Source organism: Gopherus flavomarginatus, chromosome 2 (genome assembly GCF_025201925.1).
Source record: "Gopherus flavomarginatus isolate rGopFla2 chromosome 2, rGopFla2.mat.asm, whole genome shotgun sequence".
NCBI classification, from domain to species: domain Eukaryota; kingdom Metazoa; phylum Chordata; order Testudines; family Testudinidae; genus Gopherus; species Gopherus flavomarginatus.
In genome coordinates, this window is record NC_066618.1 from 194,820,863 (window position 1) to 194,841,389 (window position 20,527).

Here is a 20,527-nt window from a genome sequence, read left to right on the forward strand (position 1 = left end):
CCATTTGTGATGATGGTTTTGATCTTGTACCTTAAGTTTTATCTCTAATTAATATACAAAATCATGAAAAGTCAAGTTGTATACCCCTAAAAATAAGAGATTAAAATGGTAATACTGACAATTCAATTCTAATTTTATTTATAAACCTAATTTGAAACAAATGTCACTTTCAAAACAAGTATCAGAGGCGTAGCCGTGTTAGTTTGAATCTGTAAAAGCAGCAAAGAATCCTGTGGCACTTTACAGACTAATAGACGTTTTGGAGCATGAGCTTTCGTGGGCGAATACCCACTTCATCAGATGCATGTACTGGAAATTTCCAGGGGCAGGTATATATATGCAAGCAAGCTAGAGATAACGAGGTTAGTTCAATCAGGGAGGTTGAGGCCCCGTTCTAGCAGTTGAGGCATGAAAACCAAGGGAGCAGAGACTGGTTGAACTGATTGAACTAACCTCGTTATCTCTAGCTTGCTTGCATATATATACCTGCCCCTGGAAATTTCCACTACATGCATCTGATGAAGTGGGTATTCACCCACGAAAGCTCATGCTCCAAAATGTCTGTTAGTCTATAAGATGCCACATGATTCTTTGTACTTTCTAAACAGATTCTGAATATATCAAGCTGATTGTAAAATTACAAAACTCCCACTGACGTATTCAAGAAATTCAGTTGAGCACACTTGGTAATTTCACTTTACTAGTCATTAGGTACAAATTACCACTCACCATAAAAAATATGAATCAACTGTCCACATTTTCTTTCTGATTTGGAAACTTAAGATCATGAATCACTTACAATTAATTACAAACCACTACTAAACCAAGCATATGAATAGTATTCACAAGCTATGTTTAGCATCGTATCATTTGCTTTCTAAATGTCATATATCAAAAGCATTATTCTTTGCAATTTCACCATTTTCTTATAAGTTCCAAGTTTGACTTAGTGAAGTAGACTCTCTTTTGCAGATCTCCACTGATGGGCATTTGTGTAATTTGGTTGTAAAAGGCTGACTAGAGAATCTGTTTAGAGCCTTTAAGTTACAGGGTGAAATTCATGCCTTTCATAACTCCATTGACTTCAATGATTAACAGATTTATTTGGGCAAAAGCTTTCTTGAGTTAAAAAAACACTTCTTCAGCTGCATCTGCAAATAAATCTGTTAGTCTTTAAGGTGACACCGGACTCCTCATTGTTTTTGTATATATAGACTAACACGGCTACCTCATGATAATTGACTTCATTGTAACCTATAAAAAAAACCTGATAATTGACTTCAATGTAGCTTATAAAAAAAAAGATCACCTTAAAAGTAAAGAGATTCAAACGTTATATTTTAATTTTGCTGAAAGCAGTACCTAAAACTCAATCTTACATTAAAGATAGACAATAGCAATAACATTGTTTTAGTGCATCTTCGAATCACGCTAACTTTAACATTGATTTGAAAGATTACTGTATATTTAGAAGTATTTGATTTTAGCTTTGTAGTACAATATACTGAAATGTATTGAGAAGTTAGCATGTTTTAAAAGACTACTTCCAAAGAGTTTATGGTCAATATGTTGATTTTTTAAGGTAAAAGACTGAAAGACCTAATCTGAAGAGAAATGTTTTTATTAAATTATTTTTCAGAAATTATGAAATAGAAAATACTTTAAAGAATTAATAACAATGCTCTATTTATTAGTTATTTATTATTTAGTTTATTATTTATATATTATTTGCTTTATTTATTATTATTTCCTTGGAACACTGGAGAGTAGAAACATTTTCTTTGTCAAAATGCTATTAAAAAAGAGCAATATATGTAGACATGAGTTATTTCATCTAGACAGAAGGCCTGACCTTATACTATAATTTGTAATTATATGTTTAAAATAAAATATATAATAATCATAATCATAATCATAAACATAATCATAATAAATAAAAAATAATAAGATCATCTAGCTCATTCATCTGTAGATCTTGCTTTATGAGGGAGATAAATATTATCCCCATTATACAGATGAGGAAAATGAGGCAGAGGAAGGGGAAGTGACTTGTCCAAGGTCACCCGGCAAGCCAGTGGCAGAGCCAGAAATAGATCTCAGGTCTGCTGGGTCCAAGTCCAGGTCTCTATCAACTGGGATACACTGCCACTCCCACTATTCTGTTTCAATTTTTTTGTTTTCAAAATAAAATGGAGGAAAACAGAAACGTGCCCAGTACAAACAACCAGGAAATCAAAAACAAACACTTAAAAGAACTTTCCTATTCTCAGTAATAATGCTTGATTCTTTGACTATATAGATAGTCTATATTGATAATACAACTCCAGAAAGAATGGGCTCTCTACTAAAAGTCCTCTATTTTTCATTTAATAGGGCCTCTGATTTAGATTTTTGTAAAACAGGATTTCGAGGGTAATCCTGTAACGTATAAAGCACCTCCCACATTATTTCAGTTGGAGCTGAGAACACCTAGTACTTCTCAAGTTTGGAACATTTACATGGCTACAGAGAATACCATAGTTACAATGGGTTTTAAAATTATATCTCAAACTTCAAATATTTGTCCAAACCTTCCCTCCTCCTCACCCCAAAAACTGGTGGGGATTAAACAAACTTAACTTCCCTCTCCAAACAATTTAAAAACCATTCCATGAGTCTCCAACTCTTTGGAGAAAAAAAATGGTTCATGGGGGGGAATAGAATATCTCTCAGAAGCCTAGAACATTAATAATTCAGGGCTGGAAAGATATTTTAAATTTCCTAATTAATGTATAAGGTCTGCCTGTAGTGATTATTTAAAGTTTAAACATCCACGATAGGATCTGCAGGCTACCCTCGTAATCAAATGATCTGAATATTCCCATATAATGGGGAGTACATCTCGTAGAATCCAGAGGTTTGTATTTACTACAGTAGACAAATCTGACTAGGCTAGATTGCCATCTAAATACTTGGATTTAATCATTTAATTTCAGTAGTGAGGGAATAGAGTATGGGGACCAACAGAACAAAGAGATTTAGGGTCCCCAAAGGACTGTGAAGGATGAAACAAAGCTTTACTCTAAACTGCGTGTGTGTGGTGAAGTGGCCGTATGTTATGAATATTGGTATGGTTCTGAGGACTCTGATGCATAAAAGCTAAGGTCTGAAGGGAACTCATGGGATCATAGGAAACAGAAATGGAAAAGACTTGCTAATTCTCCTATTCCATTTCTTTGGCAATGCAGCATTTTTCCTTATTATTCAATTACTAAGGTTTTATCTAATCTATTTTTAAATGCCCCAACTGATCTGCCTTTCATCAATTTCCTTGGGAGATTATTCTACGCTTTGATAGAACTCAGTGTCAAGAAGTTTTTTCCTGATACTCAGCCTAAATTTTCTGCTTTCTTAATTCCATCTCATTATTCCTACCTATACCCCTGTGTACTGCACTAAACAATTTATCTTCACTGGTATTTACCCTTCAAAAACGTATCTATTCCCCCTTCCCCAAGCCATTGCTTAACCACAGTAAATATATTTAACTATTTTCATCTTTCCTTTCTTGTTAATCACCTGTTTCATTTTTGTTGATATTTTCTAAACTGCCTCCAGTTTCCCAATACCTTCTGTGATAATTGAATGCTCAAATACCAAACAGATTATGTCAAATATGATCTCATCAGAGACAGAATGAGAGAAACTATTATTGGTCCTCCCCGCTCAGCAATATGATGTGTCTGTATATGATTCCATTATCTTTTTTACTGCCCGATTGCAATGCATATATCATTTCCATATTATATAAAGACAATATAAGGACTCCCTGGACTTCCTGTTGATTGTCCCAACTTCATTTTCAGGCTTGTATTTTTAGATAGAGTCCAGCTACCTATTCTTTGCATACAGTTAATTGTTGTGTGGTGCGCGCAATGATTTAAAAAAAATTGCCTCAACTAATACTCTTTTGTTTGGATTTATATGAAATTTCACTGCTGTTTTACTATAAATGTAAGTAATTTACTGAAAATATACAGCAACTTCTTTGAAGGATAGCTACAACAGTCACAAGTAAAAGTTAGCATCTGCCAATTGTTGCCATAAAAATTGACCCAGTACTTAGAATATGAAATGAATGTGGTAACAGTCAAAAAATATTGACTTTTTTAATGGCAGAACTAATATATATCAAAGTGCTTCAGGTTTACCTATAGTGTATAGATCAATTACATCTTCCCCTTTCATTCCTAAAATCTTCATAGCTGTTTTATGGACATTTTCTATTGGATCATATTGAATTCGTACTTCACTTGCCATTCATACTATTTGTACACACACTGACTCTATATAAAATTAATATTACAAGATTCTTTTTTTGAGCCAGTATTAAACTCTCAAAACATGAACTAGGCTAATTTATATTGTTTCAAGATAAGGAAATAAAGGAAAAACATTTGGCTACAATCCACCCCTGAGAGTTTTTATTTTTATTTGACATAGGTCACTCTATGATGCCAAATAGATATAAACTGAAACTCTGTTAAAAATCTTGTAACCAAGATTTGTTTTATTGTGTGTGTGTGCACATGCTGCTATAGTAAAAAGGACATGATGCAGTTGTGCAAGATTTGATAACTATATAGATGCTTTACTATGTACTGTGGGTTGTGGGTAGAGTTCCCTCTTTGACCATTCCTAGCGTACAGTCTGACCAGTACTAAAGAAACCATCATTCATTGCTGTTAACTTTGCCATATTACATCCATTGTCTCAACCATGTTTTCTAAGCAAACACATTTTGAAGCCAGCAAAGAACAAAATCCTCCTATGTCAGCTGTCAGTATCCTGAATCCCTCAGTCAGGCTTCAGGCCAGAATATGAAGGATGATTTCCTCTCCATATGCAGGTGAAGTATATTCATACTCACTCCACTAAACCTCTGTACTATCTGGTAAAGTGGATCATCAAGAACTTCTCTATCTCCTCCAATAGATTCCAGGGATGCCTGGAAGGATCCTGAAATGGCCTAAGTCCTCACAACCTACATTCAAAAGGTTGTGATGAGCAACTGCTCCTCTCTCTCCAGACCTCTGATCTGTGGAGTACAACAGGGCTCAATCCTGTCCCCTACTTATTCAACATCTACTGGACGAGCTGGTAAGACAACAAAGGCTGAAGTTTTGGTAATAGAAAAACAACAGGCATCCAACGAAGTGGGTATTCACCCACAAAATCTCATGCTTCAATACATCTGTTAGTCTATAAGGTGCCACAGGACTCTTTGCTGCTTTTACAGATCCAGACTAACACGGCTACCCCTCTGATACTTGACAACATCTAACACTAAATCTCTTCCACATCTGACATAAATAGCAACATCTTCCAGCTTATCCAATATCTAAGTCAGATCAGCAATTAGATAAAAGGCCATCTGTCTCCAGTAGAAACCAGGCAAGGCTCTGATCATGCAGGTAGGAATAAGGAAACACTGAGAAGAAAAGGACTCCATCCTAACATTCCCATCAATTTAGGATACCTGTCTGCAGATTGTTAAGTCAATTCACCACTTTTATTGCAACTCTTGATTTCTAGAAATTAAATCATACAATTGGTACAAAACACAAACAGCCTATCTGCTTAGATAGACTGATAGCCATCAGCACATCACCCTGGCAACTCTTCTGTTTTCTCATTGAACACAGGCGTCAGTTCAATACCTCTGAAATTGACCCAACCTACCTGAGTGATCAGCTCTCTTTCTTTCACCGTGACCTCTCATGGTGGTTACATTCCACTGGAACAATTAAACAAGACCCATGAGTGCAGGGGCCAGAACTTTCCCAGGAGCTGGATCTACACTGTGAACCTCACTCTTGCAAGAGAGAAGAATGATCATAGATTTGCTTTCAGAACTTCGTAAACTCATTTCTTCCACTTAGATTTTCCTCATTAAAACCTTATCACACAACATATATGTGCAAACCTCCTCTACCTATCTAAGTTTACCTCTATGGGTGAGGAAAAGTGAGAAAATATCTTTGATACTCCTTTTAACCTATACATTATCGTAGTAGTACACAGAAATGTGGGTGGGTAAGTGGATAAGAGGCTAGCTAGCTAGATAACATAGCTGAGCTGTTCTCATAATTAAAGAAATAACAGCGACAGTAGATCATTTGTTCTACTAGAACACATAAATTATATCCCTGTTCTTTGAGCAGGTGTAAAAAATGAATTTTAAAGAGAAATGTCAGTATTTTCAGAAGATTCAGAACCTTCTGTTTTCTATCCAAAAACAATGGAATTGGCACCACCACCACCCTCCTCTTTTAAGCCTGGTTGTTAATGGACAAGAAGGATAAAAACTTGTTGCTTTGAGCTTCTGTTTTCCATTCCATTCTTCTCATCTGGACTCTTCTTATCGTGACCCACTTTCTCATCATGTAACCAATGACAGGCTCTACCTTGGTGATTATACCCTGTATGACAGGGGTTCTCAGACTGGCGGTCAGGACCCCTCGGGGGTCTCGAGGTTATTACATTGGGGGGTCGCGAGCTGTCATTCTCCACCCCAAACCCTGCTTTGACTCCAGCATTTATAATGGTGTTAAATATATAAAAAAATGTTTTGAATTTGTAAGTGGGGGTTGCACTCAGAGGCTTGCTGTGTGAAAGGGGTAAACAGAAAAAAGTTTGAGAACCACTGCTGTATGATGTGAAAATAAGTTAGAGTCCTGGATGAGTCAGGGTGACCAGCCTTTCTATGTTTTAAAGACCATGCCTTACTTAACTTCTAATACATCAAGGTCTCAATCCATTAAAGTTACTGAGAAACATTTGACTAGCTAAGAAGAAGTATGCTTTCTAGAAATAATCATGCAACGGATTGAAACAGCGATACACTAATGCATGACTTTGTACTGTGACTAAAATCTTTAACAGCTAACATGCATTGTCTGGTATTCTTCATGCGGTTCTCCTTTATTTACTTGATATCTATGTGATTGGGTTTGGGAAAAGGAGTTGTGCTAACTGCCAAGCCTCCATCTCCAGGACAGAGAGAACCACTCAGCTATTTGGCTGCAGGGGCAATGGAGAAATTGTGTCTGATCTGACAGCTGGCCAAGAACATCAAGGTAAAGTGAGGATGGAAGTAGAGAATTTGGAAGTAAAGATAGTTTGGCCTGAAATTTTGCTAAACTAGTTAGGTATCTAAAGATTTTCCTCTGCTTCAGTTTTTGTGACTATATTTAAAACTCAGTTCTTCTCCTCGATGCAACATCTTATACTAAATGCCTAAATTTCAATCAAATATCTTTTCTGTATTTATATGCATGAGGAAACAACAATTCCTACAGGCCTACAGAGTCAGCTCCATGATGATTGCTAACCTTATTATAGTAAGTTAGGGAAGCATTGCATTATTTCAGTAGAAAAAAATTTCAGAGTACACCTCATAGTCTGTGATCTGGCAGAACCCCTACTTATTTCTCCTTGAGGTTTAGAACAAAGAACCTACGTTAATCTCCAAAGTATTTATTGATAGAATACATAGATGTAGAAAAGAGAAACTGGGATTAGAGAAGAGAGCCTCTCAGATTCCTTTGTATCTTCAAAGTCAGTATTTTTCTGTTATAATTAATACAACTGATCAATTTTACTTTAAACTGGAATGAAAATCAAGTGAAAGTTCTAATTTCATGGAAAAATACGTATATACAAGTCATCTGTGAAACACAGGATTGACAATAATGTTAAAGGTCTGGCTTCAGCTAGTGAAAAATGGACATCAAAAGTCTAGAACTAGATTATTTTGCTAAATCATCCAAGAGTGCTGTGGTCTCACTTCCCTAAGACACCTTTATTCACTCGCTCTCTCTCTTCTCATCCCTCTTTTCACTCCTTCTCCAGACAACCAGCCCTCAGACAACCTAATTTTGATTTTTGGAGCTGGGGGAAGTTCAAAACTTTCTACATCCTCCATATCCAAGCAGCCACTTATCTTAGGGTTCTACCATTGATGGGGTAGGTCCTAGGCCCTACCTTGTCCTGACAACAGTGCCACCTACTGAAGCACTGGGGATGGGTAGGCAAAAGCAGCAGCAGCAGCTTGGAAGGGCTGAGGACCACTGACAGCCTCTGAGCTGGGTCCTACTTCCAATGACTTCTAATTTCACATACTCTGTTCCCCAGAGTACAGTGCATGTATGGACTGTATGAAGCAGAGTAAATGAAAGATGGGTTAGAAGGCAATCAGGGCAAAGCAAAAGTTGGTGCAGGGTGATTGCAGAGAAATTTGCCAGGTCCATTAGGAAGTAGGTGGACTCTAAAGCAGGCCTATCAGGATGAATGCAGAATAATAATATTAAGGATTGTGCTATCATCTTATGAACATTTTTCTGTGTTTGGAGTCAATTCAAAGTATGGGTGAAAGTTCAGAGCAGTGTTTATTTTAGCCAAACTTATTTGCCAGTTCTTAAATATACAGAAAACAAGAAATTCAGGTAGCAGCAAGAATCCCATCTGATGTAATCACTTCCAGCACAAGTGCATGGAATGTGCCCTGGGGTTCTCCATGGGGGCTGAGGTGGAAGGAAACATTCTTCAGCCCTGGAACAGCAGCAGAGCTGCCCCATGGGCTTCCACACAATACTCTGGGATGGCAATTGTTGGTAAATCTATGCAATGATGGATCCACAGCCCCATCCCTGCCCTCCTTTAATGCGTGGCTGCTTCTGTGTATTTATGGCCATAGAGAAGGGGGCACAATATTCCCCTTAGTCCTGTAACTGTGCTCAGAAAATGCAGCATATACCCTATGCTAGTATACACCATACACTATTCTCAAGACCTCTCCTATCCCCAGGTTTAGCCTCTGAAGCAAAGTACCATCAAGTGTTTTTTGTCTCAACTATGAATTCCTTTGCATTTGTGCATTTCACTAAAACCATTAAAATTACGTACACATCACCTGATATTTTTCAGCAATATTTTTGTTATGGTACTTGATGTGGAACACATTTAAAAAAAACAAAAACAAATATATATTTACTCAATTGTCCATAATATAAACTACCATATATTCAGATAATTATGGAGCTTTACAAATATATTATTAACTCCATAGTCCAAAAGGATCCCTTATGAACTAGTGCCCAGTTAGGTAATTACATTTTTATAACATGCTATTTACCAGATAGCTGAGTCACCACAGTTGCTCATGTCTGAATCTACTTAGAGAATTTGTTAATACTTGGGACATTGATCCACTACACTACAATAGCTCTCAGAGGGACCATGGTCTTTCTGGAGAATGTGGGTGCCATCCACATATTCAAAGTTCTTATGCATGTATATATATTTAGAAATATGAGTACTTTTCTAAGCCAAAAATAATGTGGGAACTTCTACCATTTTGGTTTTTAAAATGTCAAAAACAATTAAACATTATAGACCAATATGACTATTTAGCATATACGTAGCAATGTTCATGTTCAAAGTACTTTACAACACTAGCTAGTTCTAGAAGTCCCCTGAAGCATGGGTGTGGCTGTTAGCTCCATTTTACAGATGGCAAAACTCAGCTAGAGTGATTTGCCTAAGACAGCTACTGTTAGAGGTTGGAGTTCAACTTGGGAGTGCCCGGTGCCCAATTTTCTGCACCGACTACTAGAATAGTCACTAAGGCCCTGATGTGGGAAAGCACTTGCCTAATATAGTATATAAGTAGTCCCATGGAAATCAGAATTAGATTACTTTGTGTGCTTAAAGTTAAGCGCGTGCCTGGCTGAATAGAGGCTTAATTTCATACCATTTTATTTAGCTCTTAAAATAATATTTTTGAATTATGCAAACCAAATGCAAATCAAGCATCTTAGGGCTTGCCTACATGGCCCTGTGGTTCAGACTACAGAGGAGTGAATAGCAGTGTGCACTAAAGTGCTGCGCTGTAACTTCCCCAGGTGGATGTTGCAGACACAACTTAAAAGTTTCCCAGTTCACATTACCATACTCCTCTTCAATCAGAACTATAGTAATGTGAAGCAGTAACCTTTTACTTCATGCCAGCAGTGTCCAGATGGGGGAGTTACAGTGCTGCAATTTTGTTTTGGCTAAAATTTGTTCCAGGCCAGAAATACACATATTTTATGTTTTGTAACAGAGGGGTAAATTTGAAAACAACTAGCTGTGTTAGGTATTGGTCCTCTGGTCAGATATGTTGTGAATCTTGGTCTTCATTCCTGACCACATTGTCTCACACTGTACTCCTTTAAAGGATAAAAACATTTCACAAGAAAGTATGTACAAGTGATGTATGTAGCTATTGAACTATTTTGCACGGGGGGGAGGGAGAGAGAGCATTGTTATTTTCTGTGTATTGCCTGTTTACAGTTTGAAGAAACTCTGCAAGTGTGCTGAGTCCAGAAACCCCTTTTTCCCTTGGAATTTTCTCTAGCCTGTAATAGGTAAGACACACACACACTGTGCTCTCTCTCTCTCTCATAGAGAGTTTATTTTTGTTCTTTCTTGCTGTTTTCCTTTATGTAAAATAAAAGTCATTTTAATTTTCTAGCATTTTTTGCTCCTTGTATATGGAGATATAACAAGGTATCTACCCATGGACGAAATAGATAGCTAACTAGCTACCCATAACAAGTTGATAACATGGATTTTCTAAGTTTTTTTTTTAAGGTTATATGCAAGGGTCCTACAAATCTGTTTGCCATGGAAAAACATGGAATTTGCATTTTTACAGAGAATCTTTAGTTTTTACATTTTGTGAAAAAAAAAATATAGTGGAACCCCAATGATCTGATCTAATTTGGACTGGGGCCAGATCATATAATCAAAAATTTGGATAATCAGGAGAATGGGTAGGGCTTGGCTGTCAGCTTAAAAATTGTAAATATATCAATAAAACATTGTGTTCAACTGACATCCACATATATTTTATGGCTAGGGAAGCTAAAGTTCAGCATTTCATTTTAATCATGGAAAAACATGGATACTTATGTTTTTTAACAGATATATATATTTTTTTAAATCATAGAGCAGTAGGATTTTTGACTATATATAATTGGTTCCACAATTTCCTAGATTTTGTACTAGTTGGAGATTTCATATTATGATTCTTTGTGTTCTTCTGTTATAAAATTGTGTCTGATATTAATTTGGGGTGGAGGGAAATCCCAGGAAGGCTAAATGTCGACCATGAGTAAATTTTATTCAGAGAAAATAGGACATTTCTTTCCCATGTTTGACTGTGAAGTGCTGCTGTTAAAGCTTCCTATGCACACATGATGAGAGAGTGATTTTGATCTTTTAATTTACATATAGAAGAGGGTCCACTTTGAATTACCTATGAGCAGGTGAAAGAAAGAATTCCAGAGTATTTCTTTACTAGCAGGGAATGTCTGTGCTATCTTTATGTTAATTATGCAAACAGAATTGTATGGAATCATCATTCATTGAAAAGGGAGGAACAGAGAAACTCAACAAATAACTGATCAGTAATTTACCAGTGTCCAATGTTTTTTACATGGCATCCAGGTAAAGCACATCTCTCTATATCTTGTATAAACCTACCTCTTTCTGCATTAATATGTCTCCTGGGCCCACTTAAGGGTTAGAGTGCTTAAAATAATGTTATCATGATTTGTAAGTACTTTCAACTAGCAGCATGGAACATTTAAAAAAAATCCAAACAAAAAGCTCCAAATTCAAGTATTAGTTAGATTTTGTTTAACCTCAGAATTTCTGAGAAAGTATATTCAAAAGTTCTTGCATTAGATAAACAAATAGATGTGATTAAAGGAGTGGAGTTCAGACTTTTTAATTAACATAAATTCACAGCGGCTTGTCCGTAACCTCATGTTACCAAAGGCATCATCCCAGTACTTATGGTTCCAAGTAAATAGAAATAAAGAAGACCTATGCAAGAAGTTTAGCTCTGATTTTATGCAACATAAAGATTAGTTGTTGTTTTTTAACCACCACCTTTTTGAAAGCTTCAGTAAAACAGAATTTTACTTTTACAAGTCCCATGGGAGCAGGAACTGAGCTTGCTGAGGCTTCATTAATTTGTGCTTTAATAAAATCCCATTGGCAAGAAATGCAGCTGTAAAAGGAAAGTGTGATTGTCCTGATGTGTATATTTAATATCAATTTCTGGGTTCTTAAAAGCTGTGTGCCTCCCACGAGCTTGGTGAAGGCACAAGCAAATGATAACAAATATTGAAAAATTAAATCTGGTGTGAAATGATTTGGGTAAGGTAATAAACATTGCCAAGTTCTGATCCAAAAAGAGATACTACATACTTCAAAGGTTTCAGAATCACAAAAGTATGCCTTGATTAAATATTAAAAAACATATTAAACCTTGATTTCCCCCTTCCCTCCCGTAGAACTTTTTTCAAAAAAAAAAAAAAAACACCTTATGATGCATTTCTAGCACTCTCCCTGTTTCTTAATAGATTAGGAAAGTGGTTTATTTATTTCCATAGTAGCTTACTTATTGACACATTTTTGTGTGTACAAAAAGTAATTTCTAGTTAATACTTGAACCATCTGTACTATTCTAATCCTAAGCTTCTTAGTCTGAACGTACTGTATGTATAAAAAGACTTTTTATTTTGTCTTTAAGGGGGCCTGATTATTTTTCTTTGATACTTTTGACATTCTACTGAGTTTTCCTGATCCATTATGGCTATCCATATATCCGTCATCCTGTGAACTTGTGTAAACAACAATAGCCTGTGAGGCAGAGTGTGCTACTAAATATGATATCCTAGTGATAAAGATGTTTTAAAAAACAGTGAACTCTATTCGTTTGAATATGTAAAATGAATGACAACTAACCAAAATAAATATTAGTTCTACAGTGCACCATATAACATGTAAACTACCTACCACAGTAAGCCTGAAAGCTAATGTTTTCAATACTATTTTTATAATTTTAAATGACAATGTTTTAATATTATTTTCATAATTTGTGTTTGTTTATGCTGTATCATTTTCCCTTACAAGTTGATATCACCTCATAGCATCTGACGTTCCATCCTAAAATTTATTGGATCAATTCTCTTACTTTTTTATGTCTCTGTGTATGTTGTCATTATATAACAATATAATTTAACTATATCTATTTTAAAGCAATTATGATGCTGGTTGAATTTGATGATATTCTCAAACTATAGCTATTCTTTAGATACATGGCTGGTTATGTAGTTTGTGCACACGGTGTATCTTTTCTAAATACGGCAGACACATTTTCAGCTATATTCTGCACTGATTTAAAAGAAACAATGTCATTAACTTCTTTGGACTGCATTTTTTGCTACAAACATCACTGAGTAAACAAATTCTGTGACTTAAGCATGCACGTAAGACCAAAATTAAAACATGATTTCATCAACTTGTGAAATAGACATAAGCTTACATGGTCACTGGGACTAATATTGCTAATAAAACACCCTTTTTAACAAAACTGAAAATCAATAATAGGAGAAGTTTCAAAATTGACACTAGCCTTTTGAGAAACTGGAAATAGATCTTCCTGTCAGAGACTAAAACTGCTCTCCTCTGTCTAGACTGCACTGGGAGCAAAATTATCAGATTTTCATTTCCTCAATTTCACTCCACAGTGGTAAAACGTGCAAGTATTGATTCATCTGCTGAAACAAAAAGCAGGAGAGCTCTTCACCTCAGCAGGGTCAAATGGGTTTGTGGGTGTCTAATTATACCTATACAGAGCATATAAATCTTCTCCCAGTCATTACGTGAACGTAAGAGTCTAAAGGCATCATTAGAATCCTTTTAGCCAACCACTAATTCTTCTTTTGTTTTATGAGAGGTCACAGAAACTGGGAGTTAATATAAGCACGGTTCACAGATTTTCAAATTGGTACTGGAAATAAGATATGCTTCAAGGAAAAGATTGTGTGTGCGCGTGCGTGCACATGTGTCTCCATTTACAGGTACATACTCCAACTATAAATATATGAACAGCTCTCTGTGTACGTTCGGTATTCATTTACTGCCCACCCTATGTTGCAAAAAAGCACACACATGCAAACTAAGTACGGTAGATTACAAATACAGCATTATTAAATTCTTCTGGTGAATTCTAGTCTGTTACATGAACACATGTTACACAATGAAAAATAAGCAGAAGATATTGAAATAGTGACAACTTTGTTAATTTTGTGTCATTGCCCTGCTGATTTCACTAGGTTCTACAGAAACATGCATCTTTTTCCTTTGTAACCACTACAATGAGCTGCTTTTTTATTCACAGTATCAATATATTATAAAAAACAGAATGAAACTGTCACAAACATGCATATTGCATCAGGCTGTGTGTGTTTTTTACAACTGATTTTTGAAACCATACATTCACAGTGGTAAAGAAAATATTTGTATCCTAAGGGAGTTGTCATATTTTACAAATATACTGCACAAATGATGAGAGTACTGAATGTTAGATGGTGTTAGAGCCTTTCATATTATGTATGGGGAAAGTAATGGGATCTCATACAATCAATGGAAGTGATATTTTAAAATATTCATTTATTGGAATTTAATCTTCATCTGTGGACCTACCCATCTGAACCCAAATATTATACAGTGAGTCACCCTATGTAAGAATGATAACCATAAGAAAAAAAAGAAGACAGAATAAAACAGTAACAACTGCAAAGGCTCAATTCATTATACAAGAAAGCAGAATCTCACCCTACATTTTTTTTTAAACAAATTGACTTCAGTGTAGTTACTCCAGATTTATACTGGTGGAACAGATCAGAATCTTGCCGAAGATTTCTGCCCCAAGGAGTTTACAATCTAATTTAGACAAAGGAAAGGCAATGGTATAACAAAATGATCCCTGTGATTTGGTATCTTGGACATACATATCCTCAGGGTTGGTTGAGGCAAAGCTAAGGTCCATCTCCCTGCAAAATCATCTGCCTGTGCCTCAGGGCACAGCAAACTGCAGTGCTTAGTCTTCTCTCCCTCCCAAGTTCCCATGATATCTCAGTGGGAGGGATTATTTGGTCAGATTGGGTGGAAAAAATAGGCATGTGTTCCAGAACTGCTAGATGCATTTGTGCAGGGAGTCAGAAGAATAGTGGATACAGATTTCCACTTTGCTGTCTAAAAAATGGAGAAAGAAACTTGTGGTGCACCTCAGCACCTGGGATGATAAAGGGGGAAAAACCCTGATTATACAGGAGCTTAAACTTCTGCCACAATGTCACGTGGCACTGGAATATCAGCAGTGAACATCACACTAGCATTTCAAGCTCTTCCTGAAGGGATGGATCCCTGAGGACTCACATTTGGTAGCAGTGTCTGAACTGGGCACACATTTCAAGAACCAGCAAGAATGGTAGGAGCTATTCTGCTCTCTCCATTACAACACTCCTTACTGATTTGCCTACTACAGCTTCTTTGGCCCAGCACTGCCCCAGGGTCCAGGTGCTTCACTTTCAGTTCTGCTTCTAGTTCAGATATGATCTCCCTTTGGAAGTGAATTAAGATAAACTGAATTAAGGGTACTTTAATTCTGAACAACACAGGGCTTTAATGTGCTTTAACTACTCCACTTCAAATTCACACCTTTAGTTAATTCAGATTAATTTTCTTCGATGTTGCCATGAAGGCAAGCCATTAGTTATAATAGGTGGAGCTTTCATTTTCGGTCTCTAGCTGTATTTAAGGTTAGAGTTGAGTACATAAATGTCACAAGACTCTCCAAGCAGATCTGGATAGTAGGGTACAGCATACTGCAGGCAATGCAGGATATTGCTTGGGAATGCAATTTGTTATAGACATAGTATGCATCAGATGGAACAGGATAAGGGGCCTACGATGCATCTGCTTCCAGGCATGAAGTGATGCTGCTCTCAATTTGATTTGTCTTGTATTTGCTTAGGTGGAAATAATTTTGGAGTAGTCTCTTCTCTTTGGGAGGTACGGTTGGACATACCTCCTGAGCAAATGTGTAAGGTAGCCAACTCATCCATTCAAATAGAATGCCCCAGGACAAAATAGAAGCACAAGTACCAGATGTTTAGTTTGTAGAGTAGAGAAAGAGCCCATGGGACATTAGAGTATTTATTATTATTCTCCAGTGTTGTTTCACCTCAGTGGGGTTCATTTTTCAGATGTTGGCTATGACAATTTTAATTCAGACACACCAAGATTAAATAGATGACTGGAAACTAACTGAAATGATTCTTGTAGCACAATGCTCCCTCAGCAATCACCCAGCTGTAGCCCAGTTTCTTGGGCTCTGGTGAGCTTATCTCTCTATGTGGGCCCAATCCAGACATTTGGCTTTGTTCAGCAAAATACTTAAGCACATGCTTAAGTTCTTTACTGAGCAGTGATGGACTGAAGCAAGTGCTTAACTCCTTTGCTGAATTGGGACCTAGGCTGCTAAACCAAGCTTGCAAGGGTTGAATTTACCTCAGGCTCACAGGTTTTGCCATTAGAATGAATAACTACCCCTCAGTACATGAAACGGTAGATGTTTCCAACAATTTTTCCTAGGGAAGTATACCCCCAAAATCCTCTATAGACTCTGTAGTAGCTCACCCATCCAGCAATTTATTTATTTAATATTTTCTTGTCTGCTCAGGCTGAATGAACCTGCAGCTCTAGTCTTATAGCTTGGTAGGGGTTTCTTGTTTAGATTAATGGTTCAAGAGTTGATCTATAGTTGTGCATTCAACTGAGGAAACAACTTGCTGAAAGAACTATTTCAAGTGCTTTGCTCATGTATTTAATCTTGCTTTACTTGTTTCGTATAAAGTTATGCTCTTTGAGCTATATTTTCTAATTGTACTTCTTGCAGCCTGCCCACAGCAATTTATAACATTTGAATTTTATTTTTATTGATGAAAACCCTGTATAATAATAATAAAAATGATTCCTTCTCCTTGTCCTTCCCTGTGTCTATTTCATTTTCCTAGTTCTTGGTTTAATGAAGTGGGTTTATTAAGTAATCTTTATTTATTTTCTTTGAGAACACTCATCCTAGCTTTCCAACTGAGCACTGAATGAATAGTTTACTTTTACTCAGTGACTTTAGCCTGTTTTTCTAGACACAGATTGTCTACAGATAGCTATTTCCTTAGATCTTCTCAGTGAATTTTTTCAAATACACCCTATGTGATGAATGTTGGGAGTTCACCACTACCAAGAACTTCATATCCCAAAGTTAAGCTGTGTTGTTAGCTTCAACTATTCAGTTGAATAGTTGAACTATTGAATAGTGTAACAGGATGGCAGGTTCTAGGATTCCCACACAAATTTTTGCCAACATCCTACTGTCTAGTTCTAGAATCCTGTAAAAAGATGCAGTTATTTCTGCTGGTAGATGGGTCACATTAGTTGCAAACCAGGATGTAAGAGAGGTTAGAGCTCCTGTCTGGGGCAGAAAGAACTAAAGGAAGGGATTGAAAGGTATTTCAAAGAAAAAACTAACAGCCAAGTCCAGGAGAAAGTTTTTGTTGTTGCTGTTTAAGGCCCCAATCCTGTCAGACTTATGCACATGTTTACCTTTATGCATGGTAAGTAATGTCAATAACTTCAAGGTAATGTTAAGCACATGCAGAAGTCTTTGCTGGACTGAGGCCTATGAATAAAAGCAGGCCTCAGGACAGGCAGGGTAAAGTTTGGATCAAAGTATGTGTATGCTGTGTTTGGATAAAGGAGGGAACTCTACCTGCTTACAATTACATAAACCATATGATATTGTTCTGTTCTCTGGTTGGATAAGTGTAACTTTTAGAATCAGGAGGAGGATTTGAAGATGACATTCGAGCATCTCAGGGACAGGCAGAAATATAAGAGTTAGCAGAAAAATTAAGTTTCTATTAATTCCTTAGCCCAAGGCATTGTTCTCAGGACATTTAAACTACTGTTAGATTTGTAGCGTTTAAATTTAAAAATTGTGCCTCCTCATTTTTACACAACATAAAGGTATTGCAGGGTGAAGCCAGGTCCTTTCCTGCTTCATTTAACAGTCATTATCTCAGGGCTTCTGTGAAGGGATTTTAAGAATTCTGCCTGCTTGTAGTGTCCAGCAGTGCTTCATCTTCCAGTGCTACCATGTGCACATGCAATTTTAAAATGTGCTAGTATCTGAGTAACAATTGATTGTTTTCTGCAAATATTTGAGCAGGCACCAAAGTGGTGTTAGTATCTCCAAAGTTCATTCATATTTCAATTTGAGCAAATAATCCTGGGCAATTTTTCCCCAGTATCTACTCAACTCTAGCACAACAATATAAAACATAATTCTCTGCATCTAATGGTTCATGAAATCTTGGCTGTTAAAATCACGTTAAAATTGAAGTGGGTAAAAAACTAAGAGGGTAATTGAAATAATGCGACTTTAAAGTCCAGTATCACAAAGACCTACCATGACTAGTGGCCTTCTCATTCCATTCCCCAAGTTACTGTGCTTTTTACCAGAAACAAAATACCACATAGAGTAAACTACAAGAATGATCAGAAATGGTAACTTTTCCTCTTTGAGGGAGAAATTACCAAATAACAAAACTTTTTGAATGGAATAATTTCTCAAGGGACAGCAGTGGCAACTCAAGATCAGAAATTTACACTGAACCCAGAACACTACCAACACCTCAATTTTCTTGGCTTCACTGCATTGCAAATAAATTAAAGCAGACATTGCAGATTATTTTCACCAACCTAACGTCTGGAGTTCTATGCATGATGGGGTCTTTGACATGATTATTTTTATTTTTCTGCTATCTGTTTCCTAAATGGCCCCCTCAAGGATTGAACTCACAACCCTAGGTTTAGCAGGCCAATGCTCAAACCACTGAGCTATCCCCCCAAAAACCAAAGAAACAACTGTCTGGCGATTTGTCCTGCTTTGAGCAGGGGGTTGGACTAGATGATCTCTTGAGGTCCCTTCCAACCCTGATATTCTATGATATTCTATACCAGGACATTTCCTTATTCCATTAAAGTCACAGAGGATGCTCTACTAGAAAAGGGAACTTTTTGATGATCTCTAATATATATATATATCCAATCAAACAGCATTTTTATCTTGAAAGAACCTTACATACCATTTAGTTTATGGTTTCAATAGTTAACTGAATCAAATTTGTAATTAAGATGACCTATTTTGGATTGTTGTTTAGAGTAACAATGTCATGTAGGTATTTTTCTTTTATGAAACAACATCTTTGTTAACTTTGTAAAGTTTTAAAGAAATCTAGAGGGTAAATCCTTATTAAAACAATAAATTTCCTAAAAGAAATCAATGGAACGGCCAGAAATAGCTCATTCAAAATCTCTCTCTCTATTCATCCAAAATCTATTTTTTTCTGTTTCCACTCTTGGAATATCACCAGGGGGTTTCTGAGTAAAGCTCCTTCATCTTTTTCGTAACTATATATTGTTCATAATTTTTAGGCTTATTTCTGTTTTTTTTTAATGCTATGAAAAAAATTGAAGAGGGAAATATTGTGTAAAATAGGATAGCATACCTCACTCATTAGGGAACATATTTAGTTTCATTTCTTTACACTCTAACTTTCTTGCCAGCAACCATTGGGAAATGTCTCACAGTTGTCAGAGGAGGACCATACAGTATAAGGTAGACTCATATGCACATTTGCAGCAAAGCATTTACATCGTATGTCCCAGCTTGTGAACAGCAACTATGCAGCTGTACCCTGATAGGGAGCAAGTGAGAAGCTTCTTCTCCTTGAACAGAGGTGGAGGGGCAGTTTACAAAAGCAATCCCTTGATTCCCTGCTATGAGAAGCTAGAAGATTGCTTACTCTTTCTACCTCATCAGATGCAAAGGGATCCGAGAGGGAGTGGTGGCATAGCCCTGACTCCATCTTCACTGCAGTTGGGAAGCATTCTGGTACTATACACACACTCCCTGAGCACAGACAGCAGAAACTGGGCATAATTTCTTCAGTGCTCCTCCTTGGGCTTCAACTTCATCCTCTGAACAGGGTTTGTGGCTGAATGCCAGAATCTAGCCCAACTAGAAAGATGTCCCAAGAGTCAAAGGGGCCCCTAGCATCCTAATTTACTGGTCGAAAAAGTCCTCTCATCTCAAAACAACCTCTGGAGACCCCTCCAGCAGACCGCATCCTGGTCCCATTAAAGTCAAAGCAGAACTCCCATTGGATTCCATCCACATACTTTAGCGTTCCTTCATGCTAATCTATTTCTCTGCTAGTTTTAAAAGTTAAAACAGAGGAGTGAAATTGTCAGTGGTGACAGGAGTGCAGTTAGCTCCGGAATTTACTGTATGGTTATTAAATCCAAATCATTTTACAGAGCAACACATAAAAACAGTTTCATAGTTAAAAATTGAAAGGGATATTTAGAAAAATTGTGACCTTATGCTCTCTTGTAACTTCTGTAAGAAGTAATGTGGTTTTCACTTGCATGAAATGATCTGTGTGGGAAGCCATTTTTAAAACCATTTATAATCACATAGCTTTATATTTGCAACTAGTTCATTTTGAAATGTGTGACT